Raw genomic sequence first — 23,268 nt, forward strand, 5'->3', positions numbered from 1 at the left:
TATATATGAACTTTAGAGGAGTACGAAGATGGCAGCGTTTGGGGCCTTTAGCAAGCCCGACTGCCATAGCAACCCAGCGACGACTCATAATTGCATCATAGGGCACTGATGATAGCCGGTAAGCTGAAGAAGCGGTCGGAGATTGACGGCAGTGTGTAAATGCTTAACAGTCGCAGCCATAGCTCATCTCCGTTCACGGCTGTCAGACACAGATACCGGCAATTTAAACCCTTCACCCCCAAAGCCTGCTTTCACCTTCCTGACAAGGCCAATTTTTTCAATTCTGACCACTGTCACTTTATGAGGTAAAAACTCTGGAACACTTGAATGGATTCCACTGATTCAGAGGTTGTTTTCTCGTGTCATATTGTACTTCATGATAGTCGTTAAAATTTGTTCAATATGACTTGCATTTATTTGTGAAAATATTGGAAATTTGGCAAAAATGGTACAATTTTTAATCTTTCAATTGTTATGCCCGTAAAGGGAATCTGGAGCACAGATTTTTCTAAAATAGTTTGCAGACTCCATATACAGAGCCCCTAAGTGCTAGAAGGGCAGAATCCCCCCAGAAGTGACACCATTTTGGAAACTATACCCCTTGGGGAATTTATCTTCAGGTGTAGTGATGATTTTGACTCGATGGGTGTTTTCCAGAAACAAGCAGCAGTGGATGTTGCTGAGTGAAAATGTCAAACTTCCAATATAGTGCCCAGTATGTTGAAGTCACCAGCTCATGCTTCTGGAGACCTGCACCTGTAAATTTGGCAGGCTGTCTTCGCTATAGAAATGCCAAACATGCGGACGCTAAATGTGGCTTAGGCATACTGTGGGGCTCAGAAGGAGGGACATTTGTATTTGGGAGTTCAGAATTTGCTGAATTTCTTTTGGGAGGAGAGTAACTATAGCTCTTTTACTGCGCCTTTGTATTACCAGTAACATGGAAGCTCCCTATATTTCCGTTAACAGATGATGGACCTGAGTGTGGACTTGCTTTTTTTGTGGATTGAGTTGAAGTTTTTTGTTGGTAACATTTTAAATAACGTTTGGGATCACATTTATCTGGTTCTGTACGCTGAGCACTTACATTGGGGTTTCCATCTATATCTCCAAATGACGTGATAGTGATTAAACCCCCAAGGGATCTATTCACTATAAAGGCAGCAGAGTGCACCAAACTTTGGCAGACCATGCTTTTATGCATGCCTAAGAAGACGGAACCGTTGAATCACAGGTCAGATGGCGTACACAGTGATTCAGTCTGCCTCATTATAGGGAATTTTCCGTCTGGCGTTGTCAGAGTCAAGTATTTCAGAGATTCACATGGAAACCCCGGTTTAAGCGCTCAGCACAGTGTGCTGGATAAATGTGAGCTGAGCCTTACTGCAATCTTTGGGAGGCAGGATGAACAAATCAACAGCAAGTGTAGAATTGTTTTTATTTTTTACGCCATTCCTCATGCGGTATTAGTCATAAGTCAAGACTATTCTTTGTGTCGGTGCGCTTGGAGGGATACCAGATTTATATTGAGTTTATATATTTGGCTGCTGTCACACACTAAAAGATACTTTTTTCCAAAAACAAGTTTTTACATCCCTAGATTTAGATAATTATAGTTTTTCCATATTTTGTCCCACAGTCATATGACAGTTTGTTTTTTTGCGGGACATGCTGACTTTTTATTAGTGTTTTTTCACGCACATTACACTTTTAATCGCTTTCTAGTCCAATATTTAAGAGGCAGAATGAACCAAAATCAACAATTTAAGAATTATTTTTTGTTCTTTTTTATGTTGTTCCACATATGGTAAAATTGATAAGGCAACTTTATTATTCGGGTTAGTATGATTACAGTGATACATTTTAATTTTTTTTTTACATTTTGTGCTTTTACATAATAAAAACTATTTTATAGAAAAATTGTTTTTAAATCTTCTTAGAGCTATAACGTTTTTATTTTTCCACTGATGGAGTTGTATGGCGGCTTGTTTTGTTGCGGGAAAAGATAATGTTTTCAGAGATACTATTTTTATTTACATTTGCCTTTTTTTTCCCAACAATAAACTTTTTCAATTAAATCTTCGCTGTATCATGTGAGGCATTACAAGTTCATGACAAAGGTTCTTCAAAAATAGGCGTCTCCTGTCCTTCCTCCGTGCATGGAATTCTGGATGAGTTTCTGTATAAATGTTGAATGAATTTAGGGCTGCTGCATCAAGCATATTTGAAAAAAGTACTACAGGCCATCGTTTTGTTTGCCTCTTGCATGAATATTCTCCCACCATCTCATCCATTTTGTCTACACCTCCTTTTGTTTTATTGTAATGCAGGATGATTTCTGGTTTTAATTTTCTGTCATTGCTGTCAATACTGCAATTGTGATGCATGGTACTGAGTAAAATCACTGATTTCTCCTTCACTTTGTAAGATACCAAAGTCGCTTTGTTATTGAATCCAAAGACACTCTCATAAAGTGCTCGCTGATGATTGTGTTTCAGTGCTTCTGGAATTTCTCGTCGGTTTGGCTTGATAGTACCAATAAGTGTAATAGCTTTTTGAAGCAGAAAATTGCCTAGTTCAACATTGGTGAAATAATTGTCCATGGTAATGTTTCTACCTGAATTGAATATTGGAACAGCAAGAGTTTTGACAATTTCAGACCCCAGATCCTTCTGTACTGGTGCACCAACCTCTTTGCCACAGAAGATTACGCCATTTATGCCATAATAATTTGCAGAATCACACAACCAGAAGATTTTGATTCCATATTTGGCTGGCTTACTGGGCATGTATTGTATGAACTTGCAGCGTCCTCTGAACGGTACAAGTTGCTTATCTACTGTAACATTCGTACTAGGATTGTAAAGTTTGGTGCAATTTTTGATAAATATGTTCCAGATATAACTGATAGGGGCTAATTTGTCTGTTCTAAACCTCAAGGCACGTGTTCGCTTATCAAATCGAATGTGTCTTCTAATTTCCTCATATCTGTCCACTGACCTTGTCGCCTTATAGTGTGGATCAGAAAGTGGGTCCAGAAATAATTCTCGTATTGGAACATCATACGATTTTTGACTCCCTGCCAGCAGTAAAAGTCCAATGTATGCATAAAGTTCCTCTTTTGAGATATTTTTCCAGGACTTATTTTTTGCAGAAGCGATACGTCTTCCTTCTAGGTTTGAACATAAAAGGACCTCTTCTGCAATATTGTCAGAAAAAAAAAAGTACAGAATACGTCTTTAGGGGAAAAGTAACTGGGACTTCCCACAGCTCCTTGAGCCTGTCTCACAATATTATGGATTGCAGTACGTCCGACTAATGTAGGATTACTGTCCCAAAAAAACATTTGTTTTGGCTGATCTACTTACACTTCTTGAGGATCAACTGTATTCACTTCATCATAAGAAGAATCACTTGAGGATGTTTGATTCTCTGGTGGCAGGTACTCGTCATCGGACAAAGATAGTTCACTTTCATCATCACTTTGAAACACAATTGCTTCAATCTCTTGGTCACGCCAATGCTTGGAGGAAGACTGTGCCATTGCTGACTAGATGTTAGCAAACTAAAAGAAAAAACAATGAACACAATCAGGGTTGTCCACTCTTTGCTTGTGTGTGACACACTGTAAGTGTAAAGTATCCCCCCTCCCTCCTCTCACCCTCTCTTACCTTTTATACTTTCATTTAGGTGTTGTACAATTCTCTGGATGTCTGTAGCTCAATAGCTTTACCCTTTGCAGGCTTCTTAGAATCAGAGAAACTGAATCAGACTTCCTCTCAACATCTTATCTTATCTCAGGTCCTTCACAATTAGCTCACAGTGTATACTGTCCTCATTACTCTCTACACAGTTCATTACTGTGTTCAGGACCTGAGATGATGTCATGGCCTTATCTCTCCCTCCAAAAATCACATGACATCCTCATATGGCATTATCCACACCCTGGCCCCTCCACCAACATTACTGAGTACAAATAAAGTAACTTGAGACACAAACACTACTGAGAACATGCTAAAAAATACATGGGGGCCTAAAAGGCCCCCAATCAGTACAGATGTGGTTTTCACCAAAAAAGCATTGCTACACCGAAATGCCTATGAAAAAAATTATATGAACAACTGGATATTACCAACAACGACATACTTGAGGATTACCTGGAGTTTCAAAATTGTAACGTAAGTAATTTTGCAGCTAATAGCAAAAAAGTAAGCATGGGGGCTTAAAAGGCCCCCAATACGCATGCTAGGGTTAATGCAGGAGGAGTATCTTTGTGCGAATGTGGCCGCAGTCCACCAGTGTTCAGGGGTGGATGAAAAAGAGAGTGCTTTCTCCCAGACATTCATAAAGGGGAGTTTGACCGACTCCGCTGGTGAATTAAGAGTCCTATGAAACAGAGACAATCCATGTTTCTTTGGCTATTCTACTTTAACCTCTTTACCCCCAAGGGTGGTTTGCACGTTAATGACCGGGCCAATTTTTACAATTCTGACCACTGTCCCTTTATGAGGTAATAACTGGAACGCTTCCATGGATCCCGGTGATTCTGACATTGTTTTCTCGTGACATATTGTACTTCATGTTAGTGGTAAAATTTCATTCATATAACTTGCGTTTATTTGTGAAAAAAATGGAAATTTGGCAAACATTTTGAAAATTTCGCAATTTTCCAACTTTGCATTTTTATGCCCTTAAATCAGAGATATAGCACACAAAAAACTTAAAAAATTTTGGTTCCAAAATTGTTCTGATGTACAGTAAACATGTGGGAAATGTTATTTATTAAGTTAGGAAGTTATAAGGGTTAAAAGTTGACCAGCGATTTCTCATTTTTACAACACCAATATTTTTTAGGGACCACATCACATTTTAAGTCACTTTGAGGGGTCTATATGACAGAAAGTACCCAAAAGTGACACCATTCTAAAAAAAACTGCACCCCTCAAGGTGCTCAAAACCACTTTCAAGAAGTTTATTAACCCTTCAAGTGCTTCACAGGAATTTTTTGAATGTTTAAAAAAAAAATGAACATTTAACTTTTTTCACAAAAGAATTCCTTCAGGTCCATTTTTTTTAATTTTACCAAGGGTAACAGGAGAAAAGTTATTGTGCAATTTGTCCTGAGTATGCTGATACCTGATATGTCAGGAGGGAACACTGTTTCGGCGCATGGCAGAGCTCTGAAGGGAAGGAGCGCTGTTTGACTTTTTCAACGCAAAATTGTCTGGAATTAAGATCGGACGCCATGTCGCATTTGGAGAGCCCCTGATGTGCTAAAAAGTGGAAACCCCCACAATTGACCCCATTTTGGAAATTATACCCCTCAAGGAACTTATCTAGATGTGTGGTGAGAACTTTGAACCCCCAAGGGCTTCATATTTTTTCCACAAAAATTATCTAAACAGAACCCTAAAAGTTATTGTGCAATTTGTCCTGAGTACTCTGATACCCCATATGTAAGGGTAAACCACTGTTTGGGCGCATGGCAGAGCTCGGAAGAGAATGAGCGCCGTTTGACTTTTTCAATGCAGAATTGGCTTGACGCAATATCTCATTTGGAGAGCCCCTGATGTGCCTTAACAATGGAAACCCGCCAGAATTGACACCATTTTGGATACTAGACCCCCCAAGGAACATATCTAGATGTGTGGTGAGAACTTTGAACCCCCAAGGGCTTCTCACAAGTTTATAACGTACAGCTGTAAAATTAAAAAATCATATTTTTTCCACAAAAATGATCTTTTCACCCCCAACTTTTATTTTCCCAAGGGAAACAGGATCCCAAAAGTTATTGTGCAATTTGTCCTGAGAACGCTGATACCCCATATGTGGGGGTAAACCACTGTTTGAGCGCATGGAAGAGCCCAGAAAGGAAGGAGCGCTGTTTTCAATGCAAAATTGGCTGGAATTGAGATCGGGCTCCATGTTGTGTTTGGAGAGCCCCTGATGTGCCTATACATTGGAAACCCCCCACAAGTGACCCCATTTTGAAAACTAGACCCCCCAAGGAACTTATCTAGATGTGTGGTGAGCACTTTGAACCCCCAAGTGCTTCACAGAAGTTTATAACGCCAGGGCGTGAAAATAAAAAAATATTTTTTCCACAAACATGATCTTTTAGTCACCAATTTTTTATTTTCCAAAGAGTAACAGGAGAAATTGGACCCCAAAAGTTGTCCAATTTGTCCTGAGTACGCTGATACCCCATATGTGGGAGAAAACTACTGTATGGGCACATGGGGCTCAGAAGGGAAGTAATGACGTTTTGGAATGCAGACTTTGATGGAATGGTCTGCGGGTGTTATGTTGCGTTTGGAGAGCCCCTGATGTACCTAAACTGTGGAAACCCCCACAAGTGACCCCATTTTGGAAACTAGACCCCATAAGGAACTTATCTAGATGTGTGGTGAGCACTTTGAACCCCCAAGTGCTTCACAGCAGTTTATAACGTAGAGCCATAAAAATAAAAAAAATCTTTTTTCCACAAAAATGATATTTTTGCCCCCAATTTTTTATTTTACCAATGGTAACGGGAGAAATTGGACCCCAAAAGTTGTTGTGCAATTTGTTCTGAGTAGGCTGATACCCCATATGTGAGGGTAAAACACTGTTTGGGCGCATGGCAGAGCTTGGAAGGAAAGGAGCACTGTTTGACTTTTCAACGCAGAATTGTCTGGAATTGAGATCAGACGCCATGTCGCGTTTGGAGAGCACCTGATGTGCCTGAACAGTGGAAACCCCCAATTCTAACTCCAACCCTAACCCCAACACACCCCTAACCCTAATCTCAGAATTGAGTGATTCCATAATTTTTCCCCTATGCTTGGCTTAAAAAAGTAACCATTACTCACTACCACATTTTTTGTTCTTGATTTATTGTAGTGTTTCTTAAAGCCAGAAAGTTGCATTTGAATTTACTTTAGTTTTGTGCCATGTCTGTGATCTGCTTTTTTTCTGCAAAATTGTTGTAGTTGTAGTTCAGGTCATTCCGGATGCGGCGATACCAAATATATGTACTTTTTTTTTTGTTTCTTTTTATTTTTACATAAATGTATTTATTGGATTAATATTTTTTCTATTTTTTTGTTCTTTGTGATTTTTTTTTTTAAAATATTTTTACAAATTTTATTAACTTTTTTTATTTACTTTCTTTTACATTGTTCCAGGATGGGACATCAACTTTCCACTGACTGATTGCTGGTATAATACTCTTTAAACAGCGTCTCGCACACAGGAGGGAGGCGTATCAGCTCCTGCTCTGAGCAGGAACTTGCAGGCCATCGTCCCTGGATGACCCCACGGCCATATTTCGGCCTGGGGTCACCATGGAGACCATGAGCATAATGCGATCACAATTGCATATTGCTGATGGGAGTACAGAGGGAGCAATTTCTCATTTTACAAAACTATTTTTTTTTAGGGATCACCTCACATTTGAAGTCCCTTTGAGGGACCTATATGACAGAAAATACCCAAAAGTGACTCCATTCTAAAAACTTTTTTCTCAAATTTTAATTTAGACCCAAATTTTGTTATTTTCACAAGAGTAACAGAAAAATGGGACCCCAAAATTTGTTGTGCAATTTCTCCTGAGCACGCTGATACCCCGTGTGTTGAGGAAAACTACTGTTTGGGAACACGGCAGGGCTCAGAAGGGGAAGGAGCACCATTTGACTATTTGAGTGCAAAATTTGCTGCAGTAATTAGTGGACGCCATGTCACGTTTGTAGAGCCTCTGATGTGCTTAAACAGTGGAAACATCTCACAAGTGACACCATTTTGGAAACTAGACCCCTCATGGAACTTATCTAGATGTGTGGTTCAGTACTCACACTGATTTAAAACAAAAAACAAAAAAAAAAAAAAAACACTCCTCACCTTCTCCTCGTGCCTGCATTGCTCCCGGCTCCTGTCTCTCCCCTGCACTGCCTGGTACACAGTGAGAGCACAATGAGTTCATCGCACACCCACTGTATCAGAGGCAGAGCGGGGAATGATGGGAGAGGGAGCGTCAGCTGGTGCTCTCTCCTCCAGGCTCCATCATTGCCTCCTTCAATGAGGGGAGTGGGGGTGGAGTCGGCGCTGTGGGCAGGCGAGCCCCCCTGCCTCACAGGGGCATCTTTGCCTCCCACAGAGGCGTATCCAGGGGGAGCAGGCAGCAGGGGGGCGCAGTCAGGCCACCTAATGCAGCGGTCCGCAGTGTCTCCCCCGGTGGCTGCGTTCTGCCGCTCCCCATCCTGTGAGTCGGCTGTTCTCTGTGACAGCTGTCAAGCTGACAGCCGGCGCAGAGAAGGAGGCCGCGCCGGCTCACAGGCAGAAATTGTACTTGGCGTCTATACAGACGCCAGTACAATTGAAACTCTGACCGCCGGGTCAGAGCGACGTCAGCAGCGTGATCATGTCATGTGATCACGCTGCTGACGTCACTCCCCGGCGCCCAGAGCAAACGCTGGTGGTAAGTGTGCTCCTCTGTGGAGCTGAAGAACCACCGAAGATGGGAGGTGGGGGGTGTTAATGAGTGGAGATGGGGGTTAATGAGTGGGGGTTAATGAGTGGGGGTTAATTTGTGGGGGGTTAATGAGTGGAGATGGGGGTTTACGTGTGGGGGTTAATGAGTGGGGATGGGGGTTTATGTGTGGGGGGTTAATGAGTGGGGATGGGGGTTAATGAGTGGAGGGATTAATGAGTGGGGATGGAGGTTAATGTGTGGGGGATGTGGAGTGGGGGTACATAATGTGTGGGGATTTGGAGTGGGGATGGGGGGATTTGGAGTGGGGATGGTATTTAATGTGTGTGGGGAGATTTGAGGACACAAAATGAAGAGTATGTATGAGGGCATGTATGAGGAAACAGTATGGGGGATGGATGCAGACAGTAAGGGGTGCGAACGGGTGAATGTATGTGGACATAGTATGGGGAGTGAGGGTGATGGCATGTGTGCAGACAGAGTATGGGGAGTCGGGGGTATGTGTGAGCAGACAGTATAGAGAGTGAGGGGGTAAATATTTGAGGAGGCAGTATGGTGAACAGGTGGGATGTTAGAGGAGACTGTATGAGGAATTTTTATTTTATTTTCCCAAGGGTAACAGGACCCTAAAAGTTATTGTGCAATTTGTCTTGAGTGCGCTTATACCCCATATGTGGGTGTAAATGACTATTTGGGTGCATGGCAGAGCTCGGAAGGGAAGCAGCGCCATTTGACGTTTTTGGCTGGAATTGAGATTGGACATCATGTCGCGATTTGGTACATCAGGGGTTTTCCAAACAGTGGAAACCCCCCACAAATGACACCATTTTGGAAACTAGACCCCCCAAGGAACTTATCTAGATGTGTGGTGAGAACTTTGAACCTCCAAGGGCTTCACAGAAGTTTATAACATACAGCCGTACAATTAAAAAATCATATTTTTTCCACAAAAATGATCTTTTCACCCTCAATTCTTATTTTTCCAAGGGTAACAGGACCCTAAAAGATATTGTGCAATTTGTCCTGAGTGCGCTGATACCCCACATGTGGGGGTAAACCACTATTTGGGCGCATGGCAGAGCTCGGAAGGAAAGCAGCGCCATTTGACGTTTTTGGCTGGAATTGAGATCGGACACCATGTCGCGTTTGGAAAGCCCCTGATGTACCAAAACAGTAGAAACCCCCCACAAATGACACCATTTTGGAAACTAGACCCCCCAAGGAACTTATCTAGATGTATGGTGAGCACTTTGAATCCCCCAGTGCTTCACAGAAGTTTATAACACCCGGGCGTGAAAATAAAAAAATCATATTTTTTCCACAAACATGATCTTTTAGTCACCAATTTTTTTTATTTTCCCAAGGGTACAAGGAGAAATTAGACCCGAAAAGTTGTTGTCCAATTTGTCCTGAGTACGCTGATACCCCATATGTGGGAGAAAACTACTGTATGGGCACACGTCGGGGCTCGGAAGGGAAGTAGTGACGTTTTGGAATGCAGACTTTGATGGAATGGTCTGCGGGTGTCATGTTGCTTTTGGAGAGCCCCTGATGTACCTAAACAGAGGAAAACCCCCACAAGTGACCCCATTTTGGAAACTAGACCCCCCAAGGAACTTATCTAGATGTGTGGTGAGCACTTTGAACCCCCCAGTGCTTCACAGAAGTTTATAACGACAGGGCGTGAAAATAAAAATATCGTATTTTTTCAACAAACATGATCTTTTAGTCCCCATTTTTTTATTTTCCCAAGGGTAACAGGAGAAATTGGACCCCAAAAGTTGTTGTCCAATTTGTCCTGAGTACGCTGACACCCCATATGTGGGAGAAAACTACTGTATGGGCACACGTCGGGGTTCGGAAGAGAAGTAGTGACGTTTTGGAATGCAGACTTTGATGGATTGGTCTGCGGGTGTCATGTGCGTTTGGAGAGCCCCTGATGTACCTAAACTATTGAAACTCCCCACTAGTGACCCCATTTTGGAAACTAGACCCCCACGGAACTTATCTAGATGTGTGGTGAGCACTTTGAATCCCTAAGTGCTTCACAGAAGTTTATAACGCTCGGACGTGAAAATAAAAAAATCATTTTTTTTTTCCACAAAAATAATATTTTTGCCCCCAATTTTTTTATTTTCCTAAGGGTTACAGGAGAAATTGGACCCCAAAAGTTGATTTGCAATTTGTCCTGAGTATGCTGATACCCTATATGTGGGGGTAAAACACTGTTTGGGTGCATGGCAGAGCTTGGAAGGGAAGGAGCACCATTTGACTTTTTCAACGCAGAATTGGCTGGAATTGAGATCAGACACGATGTTGCATTTGGAGAGCCCCTGATGTGCCCAAACAGTGGAAACCCCCAATTCTAACTCCAACCCTAACCCCAACACACCCCTAACCCTAATCTCAGCCCTAACCCTAACCCTAATGGGAAAATGGAAATAAATACATTTTCTTTTAGTTTTATTATTTTTCCCTAACTTAGGGGGTGATAACGGGGGGGTTTGATTTACTATTTATGGCGGTTTTTTTATGTTTGGCAGCTGTCATACGCTAAAAGACGCTTTTTATTGTAAAAATAGTTTTTGCATCACCACATATTGAGAGCTATAATTTTTCCGTATTTTGAGTCATGTGAGGTGTTATTTTTTTGCGGGACGAGTTGACGTTATTGGTACCATTTTCGGGCATGTGACATTTTTTGATCGCTTTTTATTCTGGTTTTTGGGACGCAGAATGAACAAAAACCAGCGTTTCATGAATTTCTTTTGGGGGGTGCGTTTACACTGTTCTGCGTGCGGTAAACTTGATAAAGCGGTTTTATTCTTCAGGTCAGTACGGTTACAGCGATACCTCATTTGGGTCTTTTTTTAGGTTTTGTCGGTTTTATGCAATGAAAACTATTTTATATAAAAAATAATTATTTTTGCATCGCTTTATTCTGCGAGCTATAACTTTTTTATTTTTTTGCTGATGATGCTGTATGGCAGCTCATTTTTTGCGGGACAAGATGACGTTTTCAGCGGTACCATGGATATTTATATGCGTCTTTTTGATCGCGCGTTATTGCACTTTTTGTTCGGTGGTATGATAATAAATCATTTTTTGCTTCGTTTTTTATTTTTGTTTTTTAAGGGGTTCGCTAAAGGGGTTAACTAATGGCACAGTTTTTTAGGGCGGGTCGTTACGGACGCGTCGATACCAAATATGTGTACTTTTATTGTTTTTTTTTTTTATTTTCAAAAAATGAATTTATTGGGGAATATTTTTTTTTTTTTTTTACTAATTTATTTAGCGATTTTTTTTCAAAATTATTTTTACACTTTTTTTTTTTTTTTAACTTTATTACATTGTCCCAGGTGGGACATCACTATCCTGTGACAGATCGCTGATCTGTCACATCACAGATCACTGTGACAGATCAGCAGGCTTCCTCATGCCTGAGCTTTGCAGGCAGTGAGGAAGTCATCTCCCTACAGGCCCCCGAAGGTCCCCGTCGCCATCTTGGATCCGGGGGCCTGTAGGGAAAGAGCCCCCCGCAGCAGCGCTGCACACTGCGCTGCCGTGGGGGGCTCAGGGAAGCATGGAGGGAGCCCCCTCCCTGCCGATGCTTCCCTTTAACCCCCCGGTACACCGCAATCGTGTTTGATCGCGGTGTACAAGGGGTTAACGTGTCAGGGGCGGTCCGTGACCACCCCTGACACATTGTGCCGGGTGTCAGCTGTGATCATCAGCTGACACCCGGCCGCGATCAGCGGCGCTCACCACGTGAGCGCCGCTGATCGCTATGACGTACTATCCCGTCCCTGGGAATTAAGTCCCAGGGCACATAGACGGGATAGTACGTCATATGGGATTAAAGGGTTAATTTAACCTGCATAATGAGGTTTTAGTTTAGAAAAAAGAAACAGAGAGAAGAGAGTAGACAGGGGCAGCACAACAGGCAGGAGTAACAAGGTGCAGCCACAGACAGGTTCAGGGATGCCAAACTGCAGATATAAAAGAATATGCTCCCCCATCTTTTATGCTCCCATATCCTGATATTTTCTCTACCATCCTGGTATATGTCTCTCCTTTATGGTATATGTCCTTCTATCTTGGTATATGCTCCCCTATCCTGGTATATGTCTCCCATCCTAGTACATGCTCCACCATCCGATTACATGCCCTCTCATCCTGGTATATGCTTTCCCATCCTAGTATATGCCTCCCCTTCCTGGTATATGCTCCCCCATCCTAGTATATGTCCCTACCTCCTTGTATATGCTCCCTCGTCCTAATATATGCCCCCCCATCCTAGTATATGCTCCCCCATCCGGGTATATGCTCCACCATCCTGGTATATTACCAGGGCCAGACTGGGACAAAAAAGCAGCCCTGCCACACAAACTATAACACTCCTCACCCCGATCAGTGAATTTTTGCTATACTTTGTCGTCTCCTCATCACTCTAAGGAGTTATTTCAAGAGCCACATGTGAATGGCACCACAGGGCGTATAATTGACCACAGCTCCATTTACATGGTGCTCGTCAAAGCAACGCTTCCCAGGATCATGGGGTCCCAGCGGTCAGATCCAAAACAAACAAAGTCATCCCCTATCCCCACATAATGCTCCATACAGTATTATGTGCCCCATAAGTTACTTTGTACAGTATAATGGGCCCCATATAATGCTCCATACAGCATAATGGGCCCCATATATTACTTCATACAGCATAATGGGCCTCATATATTACTTCATACAGTATAATGGGCCCCATATAATTCTTCTCCCCAAACCCCGCTACTCAGTCTCCTCAGTGTATTCTGATCCTCTGCACTGCTTGGCACAGGGACATCATTAACTTTACGTATATAATTGTCCACTTGGACTGATAGTAATAGTGATTTGTTTGTACCCTGTTGTCTGGGGCTGGCCCTCTTTATGGAGGTGCTCAGGGCATTTGATTATACACCAGTAAAAAGTATGAGAGGCTCAAATGACCAGTGCCACCTAGTTTCCTACCCCCTTATTCTATTGGTACTGTGGGCACACTGACTGGTACTGAGGAAAAGAAAGAAAGAACAGAGAGAAAAAAGAAAGAACAGAGAGAGAAAGAAGGGAAAGAAAGAACAGAGAAAGAAGAAAGAACAGAGAAAGAAAAAAGAAAGATTAGAGAGATAAAGAAACAGAGATAGAAAGATTCTATAAAGATACTATAGCAGCCCGGCTCCCACTGTAGTGCCCACCTGAGCCTCCCGATGCAGGACATACCATGATCCGCTCACATGGCCAGCATCCCCGAGTTCAAGGTGATCCTGCTGTCCGTGCTGTTGGACACGGTGATGGATCTGAAGCATTCCCTAAAGTGCCTCCATGGTTCCGTCACAATCTCCTCCCGAAATTACCTCATTTCTTGTTAGCTTCTAGCCCGTCACTTACGGTGGAACGTCACATGCGAATTTTAAAGTGCTCCTCAGGGCTCCGCCGTGTACTCCTGTGTCCGCGCGAAAAGTAAGCTCCCAGCCGGGGCAGTATCTCTCTCAAAATCGGGACTGTCCTGCTGGGAGGTATGAATGCTCCCCACCATACACCTTGTATACGTATGGCACTGCATACATCATACACACACGGTTCCGCTTTTTATGCCTCATACACACGGCTCCGTTCTGTACACTTTGCACACACACACGGCTCAACTCAGTACACACATGGCTCCACTCTGTAAACCTCGTACACATGCGGCTCTGCTCCGTACACCTTGTACGCACATGGCCACGCTGTAAACCTTGTACACAAATGGCTCCACTCCGTAAACCTTGTACACATGCGGTTCCGCTCCATACACCTTGCACACACGCAGCTCCGCTCCATACACACATGTGCGACTCTGCTCCGTACACCTCACACACTCGTGGCTCTACTCCGGTCACCTCATACACACACACACACACACACACGACTCCGCTCCGTACACCTCGCACACACACTGCTATGCTACATCCACCCTGTAAACCCTCCCTGACCCCACACAAACTTCACCTCATCCAGGATGATGAGAACCAGAACAGACAGCAGAGTCCTGCATAAACCAAGGGCTGATACTGGGTACTGGGGGAACATTATACTGTGTATGGGGGGGATGGCAGTACTGGGGGAACATTATACTGTGTGTGGGATGGCAGTACTGTGGGAATATTATACTGTGTGGGGGATGGCAGTACTGTGGGAATATTATACTGTGTGGGGGATGGCAGTACTGTGGGAATATTATACTGTGTGTGGGGGGATGGTGATACTGTGGGAACATTATACTGTGTGTGTGGGGGGGATGTCGGTACTGGGGGAACATTATACTGTATGTGGGGACGGTGATACTGTGGGAACATTATACTGTATGTGGGGACAGGAACGGGACATTGTAATGTGTTTCGTTACTTCCTGTTTTCCATACTTGGGTGACATGTATCTACCAGAGGAAAAGGAACAAAATGCTATGATTCTTAAGGTACTGTCACAATTAGCGATGCACCAGCGATCCCGACCAGCGATATGACGTGGTCAGGATCGCTGGTGCATCGCTAAGTGGTCGCTAGTGAGCTGCCACAAAGGCAGATCTCACCAGCGACATCGCAGGGGTCGGGGGTCGCTACTTACCTGTCAGACGAGGCGATCCTGACGTCCTCCCGCCCGCGTCGCTCGTCTCCACAGCAGGAAGCTGACGACGAGAATCGGTCCAGGACGTTCTCGCGCGATCAGCAATAATCAGCGGGGGAGCGGTCGGTGGTAAGTATCAGACATAGCGATATCGCTAGCAATATCGCTATAACGTCACAAAAACCAGTGACGTTATAGCAATATTGCTAGCGATATCGCTTAGTGTGACAGGCCCTTTAGAAAGTGACAATAAAAAAGCACAAAGATAGTCTCAGCTCTGAAAAGGTTACTGCCCCCTGTACCCAGTAATGGGGAATCTCCAGCACCTACCTCTACCTGCAGAGCCGCACACCACATAAAAGAATAATGGGGGCTCCAGCATCGACCTCCACCCACAGAGCCGCAATCCACATAGAGAATTATAGAGCCTCCAGCATCGACCTCCACCCGCAGAGCCACACTCCACATACAGAATAATGGAGCCTCCAGCACCGATCTCCACCCGCAGAGCCACACTCCACATACAGAATAATGGAGCCTCCAGCACCGACCTCCACCCACAGAGCCACACTCCACATAGAGAATAATGGAGCCTCGGGCACTGACCTCCACCCGAAGAGCCACACTCCACATAGAGAAAAATGGAGCCTCCAGCACTGACCTCCACCCGCAGAGCCACAATCCAGAGAATAATGGAGCCTCCGGCACCGACCTCCACCCGCACTCCACATAGAGAATAATGGGGCCTCCAGCACCTACCTCCACTCGCAGAGCCGCACTCCACATAGAGAATAATGGAGCCTCCAGCACTGACCTCCACCCACAGAGCCACACTCCACATAGAGAATAATCGAGCCTCCAGCACCGACCTCCACCCGCACTCCACATAGAGAATGGAGCCACCAGCACCTACCTCCACCCGCAAAGCCCCACTCCACATAGAGAATAATGGGGCCTCCAGCACCGACCTCCACCCGCAGAGCCGCACTCCACATAGAGAATAATGGAGCTTCCAGGACCGACCTCCACCCGCAGAGCCACACTCCACATAGAGAATGGAGCCTCCAGCACCGACCTCCACCCGCACTCCACATAGAGAATAATGAGGCCTCTAGCACCTACCTCCACTCGCAGAGCCGCACTCCACATAGAGAATAATGGAGCCTCCAGCACCGACCTCCACCCACAGAGCCGCACTCCACATAGAAAATAGTGGAGGATCCAGCACCGAACTCCACCCGCACTCCACATAGAGAATAATGGAGCCTCCAGCACTGACCTCCACCTGCAGAGCCACACTCCACATAGAGAATAATGGAGCCTCCAGCACAGACCTCCACCCGCAGAGCCTCACTCCACAAAGAGAATAATGGAGCCTCCGGCACCGACCTCCACCCGCAGAGCCACACTCCACATAGAGAATAATGGGGCCTCCAGCACCGACCTCCACCCGCAGAGCCACACTCCACAGAGAGAATAATGGAGCCTCCGGCACAGAACTCCACCCGAAGAGCCACACTCCACAGAGAGAATAATGGAGCCTCCGGCACAGAACTCCACCCACAGAGCTGGACTCCACATAGAGAATAATGGAGCCTCTGGCACCGACCTCCACCCGCACTGCACATAGAGAATAATGGGGCCTCCGGCACCAACCTCCACCCACAGAGCCACACTCCACAGAGAATAATGGAGTCTCCAACACCGACATCCACCTGCAGAGCCACAATCCAGAGAATAATGGAGCCTCCTGCACCGACCTCCACCCGCACTCCACATAGAGAATAATGGGGCCTCCAGCACTGACCTCCACTCCACATAGAGAATAGAGGAGCCTCCAGCACCGACCTCCACCCGCACTCCCCACATAGAGAATAATGGGGCCTCCAGCACCTACCTCCACCCGCAGAGCCCCAATCCACATAGAGAATAATGGAGCCTCCAGCACCCACCTTCACCTGCAGAGCCACACTCCACATAGAGAATAATGGAGCCTCCAGCACCCACCTTCACCTACAGAGCCACACTCCACATAGAGAATAATGGAGCCTCCAGCACCGACCTCCACCCGCAGAGCCACACTCCACAGAGAGAATAATGGAGCCTCCAGCACCGACCTCCACCCGCACTCCACATAGAGAATAATGGGGCCACCAGCACCTACCTCCACCCACAGAGCCGCACTCCACATAGAGAATAATGGAGCCTCCAGCACTGACCTCCACCCGCAGAGCGTCACTCCACATAGAGAATAATGGAGCCTCCGGCACAGATCTCCACCTGAAGAGCCGCACTCCACATAGAGAATAATGGAGCCTCCGGCAAAGACCTCCACCCGCAGAGCCACACTCCACATAGAGAATAATGGAGCCTCCGGCACAGACCTCCGCCTGCAGAGCCACACTCCACATAGAGAATAATGGAGCCTCCGGCACCGACCTCCACCCGCAGAGCCACACTCCACATAGAGAATAATGGAGCCTCCAGCACAGACCTCCATCCGCAGAGCCTCACTCCACATAGAGAATAATGGAGCCTCCGGCACAGACCTCCACCTGCAGAGCCACACTCCACATAGAGAATAGTGGATCTTCCAGCACCGACCTCCACCCGCAGAGCCGCACTCCACAGAGAATAATGGAGCCTCTGGCACAGACCTCCACCTGCAGAGCCACACTCCACATAGAGAATAATGGGGCCTCCGGCACCAACCTCCACCAGCAGAGCCGCACTCCACAAAGATCATAATGGAGCCTCCAGCACCGACCTCCACCCGCAGAGCCGCACTCCACATAGATGATAATGGAGCCTCCGGCACCGACCTACACCCGCAGAGCCGCACTCCACATAGAGAATAATGGAGCCTCCAGCACCGACCTCCACCTGCAGAGCCACACTCCACATAGAGAATAATGGAGCCTCCAGCACCGACCTCCACCTGCAGAGCCGCACTCCACAAAGATCATAATGGAGCCTCCAGCACCGACCTCCACCCGCAGAGCCGCACTCTACATAGAGAATAATGGATCTTCCAGCACCGACCTCCACCCGCAGAGCCGCACTCCACAAAGATCATAATGGAGCCTCCAGCACCGACCTCCACCCGCAGAGCCACACTCCACATAGAGAATAATGGGGCCTTCAGCACCGACCTCCACCCGCAGAGCCGCACTCCACATAGAGAATGGAGCCTCCAGCACCGACCTCCACCTGAAGAGCCACACTCCACAAAGAGAATAATGGAGCTTCAAGCACCGACCTCCACCCGCAGAGCCGCACTCCACAAAGATCATAATGGAGCGTCCAGCACCGACCTCCACCCGCAGAGCCCCACTCCACATAGATAATAATGGAGCCTCCGGCACCGACCTCCACCCGCAGAGCCGCACTCCACATAGAGAATAATGGAGCCTCCAGCACCGACCTCCACCCGCAGAGCCGCACTCCACATAGAGAATAGTGGATCTTCCAGCACCGACCTCCAACCGCAGAGCCGCACTCCACATAGAGAATAATGGAGCCTCCAGCACCGACCTCCACCCGCAGAGCCGCACTCCACATAGAGAATAGTGGATCTTCCAGCACCGACCTCCAACCGCAGAGCCGCACTCCACATAGAGAATAATGGAGCCTCCAGCACAGACCTCCACCCGCAGAGGCACACTCCACATAGAGAATAATGGAGCTTCCAGCACCGACCTCCACATAGAGAACATTGGAGCCTCCGGCACCGACCTCCATATAGAGAATAATGGAGCCTCTGGCACCGACTTTCACCCGCAGGGCCGCACTCCACATACATGGCTGCTCTCAGTGCTGTGCGCACAGGACCTGTGATGAGGTCACAGGAGGGGAGGAGACAGGGGTCACATGATCTGGGGCCCTGACACCTTCCCTTCTGTGATCACATGACAAGACTTTGCACGGTATCAGCAACACCAGCGTTCAGGCTAAATTGTAGGTGCTGCTGGTAGCAGAGCACATAATGCAGCCCCCACGGACACTCACTGTCAGGTGGGGAGAAGATGGAGTGCGGAGCAGCAGGAATACGTCCGTGGGGGCTTTGGAGGACAAGCTGCTGGTGTGAGGTGAGCGGAGCGCAAGATCCTTTCTCCGTGTGGCAGTTTTGTGCTGCAACTGCTGTTTCCCCCCTGCCAGCAGTCTCTGGCTCCGCCCTCAAAGAACCCTCTAGGGTGCCGCAGCGCTGCCTGCCGCCTTGCCAGCAAATTTAAAGTGCCGGCATTATCTGGCAAACGACCAGAGGAGCGGGCGCCCAGGCAACGACCCATAAGTGCATTAAAATGGCGGCCCAGCGGGAATATGCCCGGTTAGGTAAGTGGCCAATCCGGGCCTGTATATTACCCCCATCCTGGTAGATGTCTCCATCCTAGCATATGCCCCCACCATCCTGGTATATGCCCCCCCCCATCCTGGTATATGCCTCCCCATCCTAGTATATGCCCCCCCATCCTGGTATATGACCTCCCATCCTAGTATATGCCGTCTCCATCCTAGTATATGCCTCCCCATCCTAGTATATGCCGTCTCCATCCTAGTATATGCCCCCCCCATCCTGGTATATGCCCCCCCCATCCTGGTATATGCCCCCCCCATCCTGGTATATGCCTCCCCATCCTGGTATATGCCTCCCCATCCTAGTATATGCCCCCCCATCCTAGTATATGCCTCCCCATCCTAGTATATGCCCCCCCATCCTGGTATATACCCCCCCATCCTAGTATATGCCCCCCCATCCTGGTATATGCTCCCCCGTCCTAGTATATGCCCCCCCCATCCTGGTATATGCCCCCCCCATCCTGGTATATGCCCCCCCCATCCTGGTATATGCCTCCCCATCCTGGTATATGCCTCTCCATCCTAGTATATGCCCCCCCATCCTAGTATATGCCCCCCCATCCTAGTATATGCCTCCCCATCCTAGTATATGCCCCCCCATCCTGGTATATGACCTCCCATCCTAGTATATGCCCCCCCATCCTGGTATATGCTCCCTCGTCCTAATATACGCTCCCCCATCCTGGTATATACCCCTGCATCCTGATATATGCTCCCCCATCCTAGTATATGCTTCATGATCTTGGTGTATGTCCCTACCTCCTGGTATATGCTCCCTCGTCCTAATATATGCTCCCCCCATCCTGGTATATGCTCCCTCGTCCTAGTATATGCCCCCCCGTCCTGGTATATGCCCCCCCGTCCTAGTATATGCCCCCCCATCCTGGTAGATGTCCTCCATCCTAGTATATGCTCCCCCGCCCTGGTATATGCTCCCCCATCATGGCATATGCTCCCTATCTTGGTATATGTGTAGGAAGATGGACCAGGCCAGTGCTACCTCTCTTGCGTCGGTTCCGGAACTATTGGGGATATGACCATTGTTGCCGGGGGGACAGACCTTTGCACCCAACTGTAGGGGGTGTGACAGAGATAAAAGAGTCGGTCGCGGTAAAACAGGACACTTGGTGTGAAGACAGAGCAAGCAGCAGGAGAAGGTTGATTTCCTCTCCGTGGAGCCATGCAATAATTCAGGCCCGCGCTGCAGCTCCCCAGCCCATACACACACTGACTGTGAGCAACTTATTTGTGTGTGTCTGTTGACTCCAGTGACTGAAAATCCATCCCGCACCTCTCCGCTGACTGCCACGGGCGCGTGGCCTAATTCTGACTAAGTAAATCATACAGAGCCGGGTTACTTCACCCCAGCCTCCGTCACTGAACTGAGTGACACTCCAGCGGCGCCACATACTTCACACCACGTTCGTCGCTCTGGGAACGCAAAAGGGCTGTGGAGTCGGTAAGCCAAATCTGCGACTCCGACTCCCACATATATTGCTTATATTTAAGTGAAAAATTTATTGTAGTACAATGTGAACATCAGACAATCGTTTCTATGATCCAATAATCAAGATATTTAGATAGAACATAATATATTTATTGGAATACAACTTTAGAACACAAAAAACTGTAATAAATTGTAAATATGTAATACACTGTATACATGTACATGTATACGGTACAGACCAAAGTTTGGACACACCTTCTCATTCAAAGAGTTTTCTTCATTTTCATGACTATGAAAATTGTAGATTCACTCTGAAGGCATCAAAACTATGAATTAATACATGTGGAATTATATAATGTGTGAAACAACTGAAAATATGTCTTATATTCTAGGTTCCTCAAAGTAGCCACCTTTTGCTTTGATTACTGCTTTGCACACTCTTGGCATTCTCTTGATGAGCTTTAAGAGGTAGTCACTGGAAATGGTCTTCCAACAGTCTTGAAGGAGTTCCCAGAGATGCTTAGCACTTGTTGGCACTTTTGCCTTCACTATGCGGTCCAGCTCACCCCAAACCATCTCGATTGGGTTCAGGTCTGGTGACTTGGAGGCCAGGTCATCTGGCGTAGCACCCCATCACACTCCTTCTTGGTCAAATAGCCCTTACACAGCCTGGAGGTGTGTTTGGGGTCATTGTCCTGTTGAAAAATAAATGATGGTCCAACTAAACGCAAACCGGATGGAATAGCATGCCGCTGCAAGATGCTGTGGTAGCCATGCTGGTTCAGTATGCCTTCAATTTTGAATAAAGAGAATAATGGAGCCTCCAGCACTGACCTCCACCCGCAGAGCGTCACTCCACATAGAGAATAATGGAGCCTTCGGCACAGATCTCCACCCGCAGAGCCGCACTCCACATAGAGAATAATGGAGCCTCCGACACAGACCTCCGCCTGCAAAGCCTCACTCCACATAGAGAATAATGGAGCCTCCGGCACAGACCTCCACCCGCAGAGCCGCATTCTACATAGAGAATAATGGAGCCTCCGGCACAGACCTCCACCCGCAGACCCACACTCCACATAGAGAAAAATGGAGCCTCCAGCACCGACCTCCACCCGCACTCCACATAGAGAATAATGGGGCCTCCGGCACCAACCTCCACCCGCAGAGCCGCACTCCACAGAGAATAATGGAGTCTCCAACACCGACATCCACCCGCAGAGCCACAATCCAGAGAATAATGGAGCCTCCGGCACCGACCTCCACCCGCACTCCACATAGAGAATAATGGAGCCTCCAGCACTGACCTCCACTCCACATAGAGAATAGAGGAGCCTCCAGCACCGACCTCCACCCGCACTCCACATAGAGAATAATGGGGCCTCCAGCACCTACCTCCACTCGCAGAGCCGCACTCCACATAGAGAATAATGGAGCCTCCAGCACCGACCTCCACCCGCAGAGCCCCACTCCACAGAGAATAATGGGGCCTCCAGCACCGACCTCCACCCGCAGAGCCACACTACACAGAGAATAATGGGGCCTCCAGCACCGACCTCCACCCGCAGAGCCGCACTCAACAGAGAGAATAATGGGGCCTCCGGCACAGAACTCCACCCGAAGAGCCACACTCCACAGAGAGAATAATGGAGCCTCCGGCACAGAACTCCACCCACAGAGCTGCACTCCACATAGAGAATAATGGAGCCTCTGGCACCGACCTCCACCCGCACTCCACATAGAGAATAATGGGGCCTCCGGCACCAACCTCCACCCGCAGAGCCGCACTCCACATAGAGAATAATGGAGCCTCCGGCACAGACCTCCACCTGCAGAGCCACACTCCACATAGAGAATAATGGAGCCTCCGACACAGACCTCCACCCGCAGAGCCTCACTCCACATAGAGAATAATGGAGCCTCCGGCACAGACCTCCACCTGCAGAGCCACACTCCACATAGAGAATAATGGAGCCTCCAGCACCGACCTTCACCTGCAGAGCCACACTCCACATAGAGAATAATGGAGCCTCCAGCACCGACCTCCACCCGCAGAGCCACACTCCACATAGAGAATAATGGAGCCTCCAGCACCGACCTTCACCTGCAGAGCCACACTCCACATAGAGAATAATGGAGCCTCCAGCACCGACCTCCACCCGCAGAACCGCACTCCACATAGAGAATAATGGAGCCTCCAGCACAGACCTCCACCAGCAGAGCCGCACTCCACAAAGATCATAATGGAGCCTCCGGCACAGACCTCCACCCGCAGAGCCACACTCCACATAGAGAATAATGGAGCCTCCGGCACAGACCTCCACCCGCAGAGCCGCACTCCACATAGAGAATAATGGAG

The sequence above is a fragment of the Dendrobates tinctorius genome, unplaced genomic scaffold, assembly GCF_039654945.1.
Source record: "Dendrobates tinctorius isolate UK_male_01 unplaced genomic scaffold, ASM3965494v1 ptg000155l, whole genome shotgun sequence".
In the NCBI taxonomy this organism is placed as follows: Eukaryota; Metazoa; Chordata; class Amphibia; order Anura; family Dendrobatidae; genus Dendrobates; species Dendrobates tinctorius.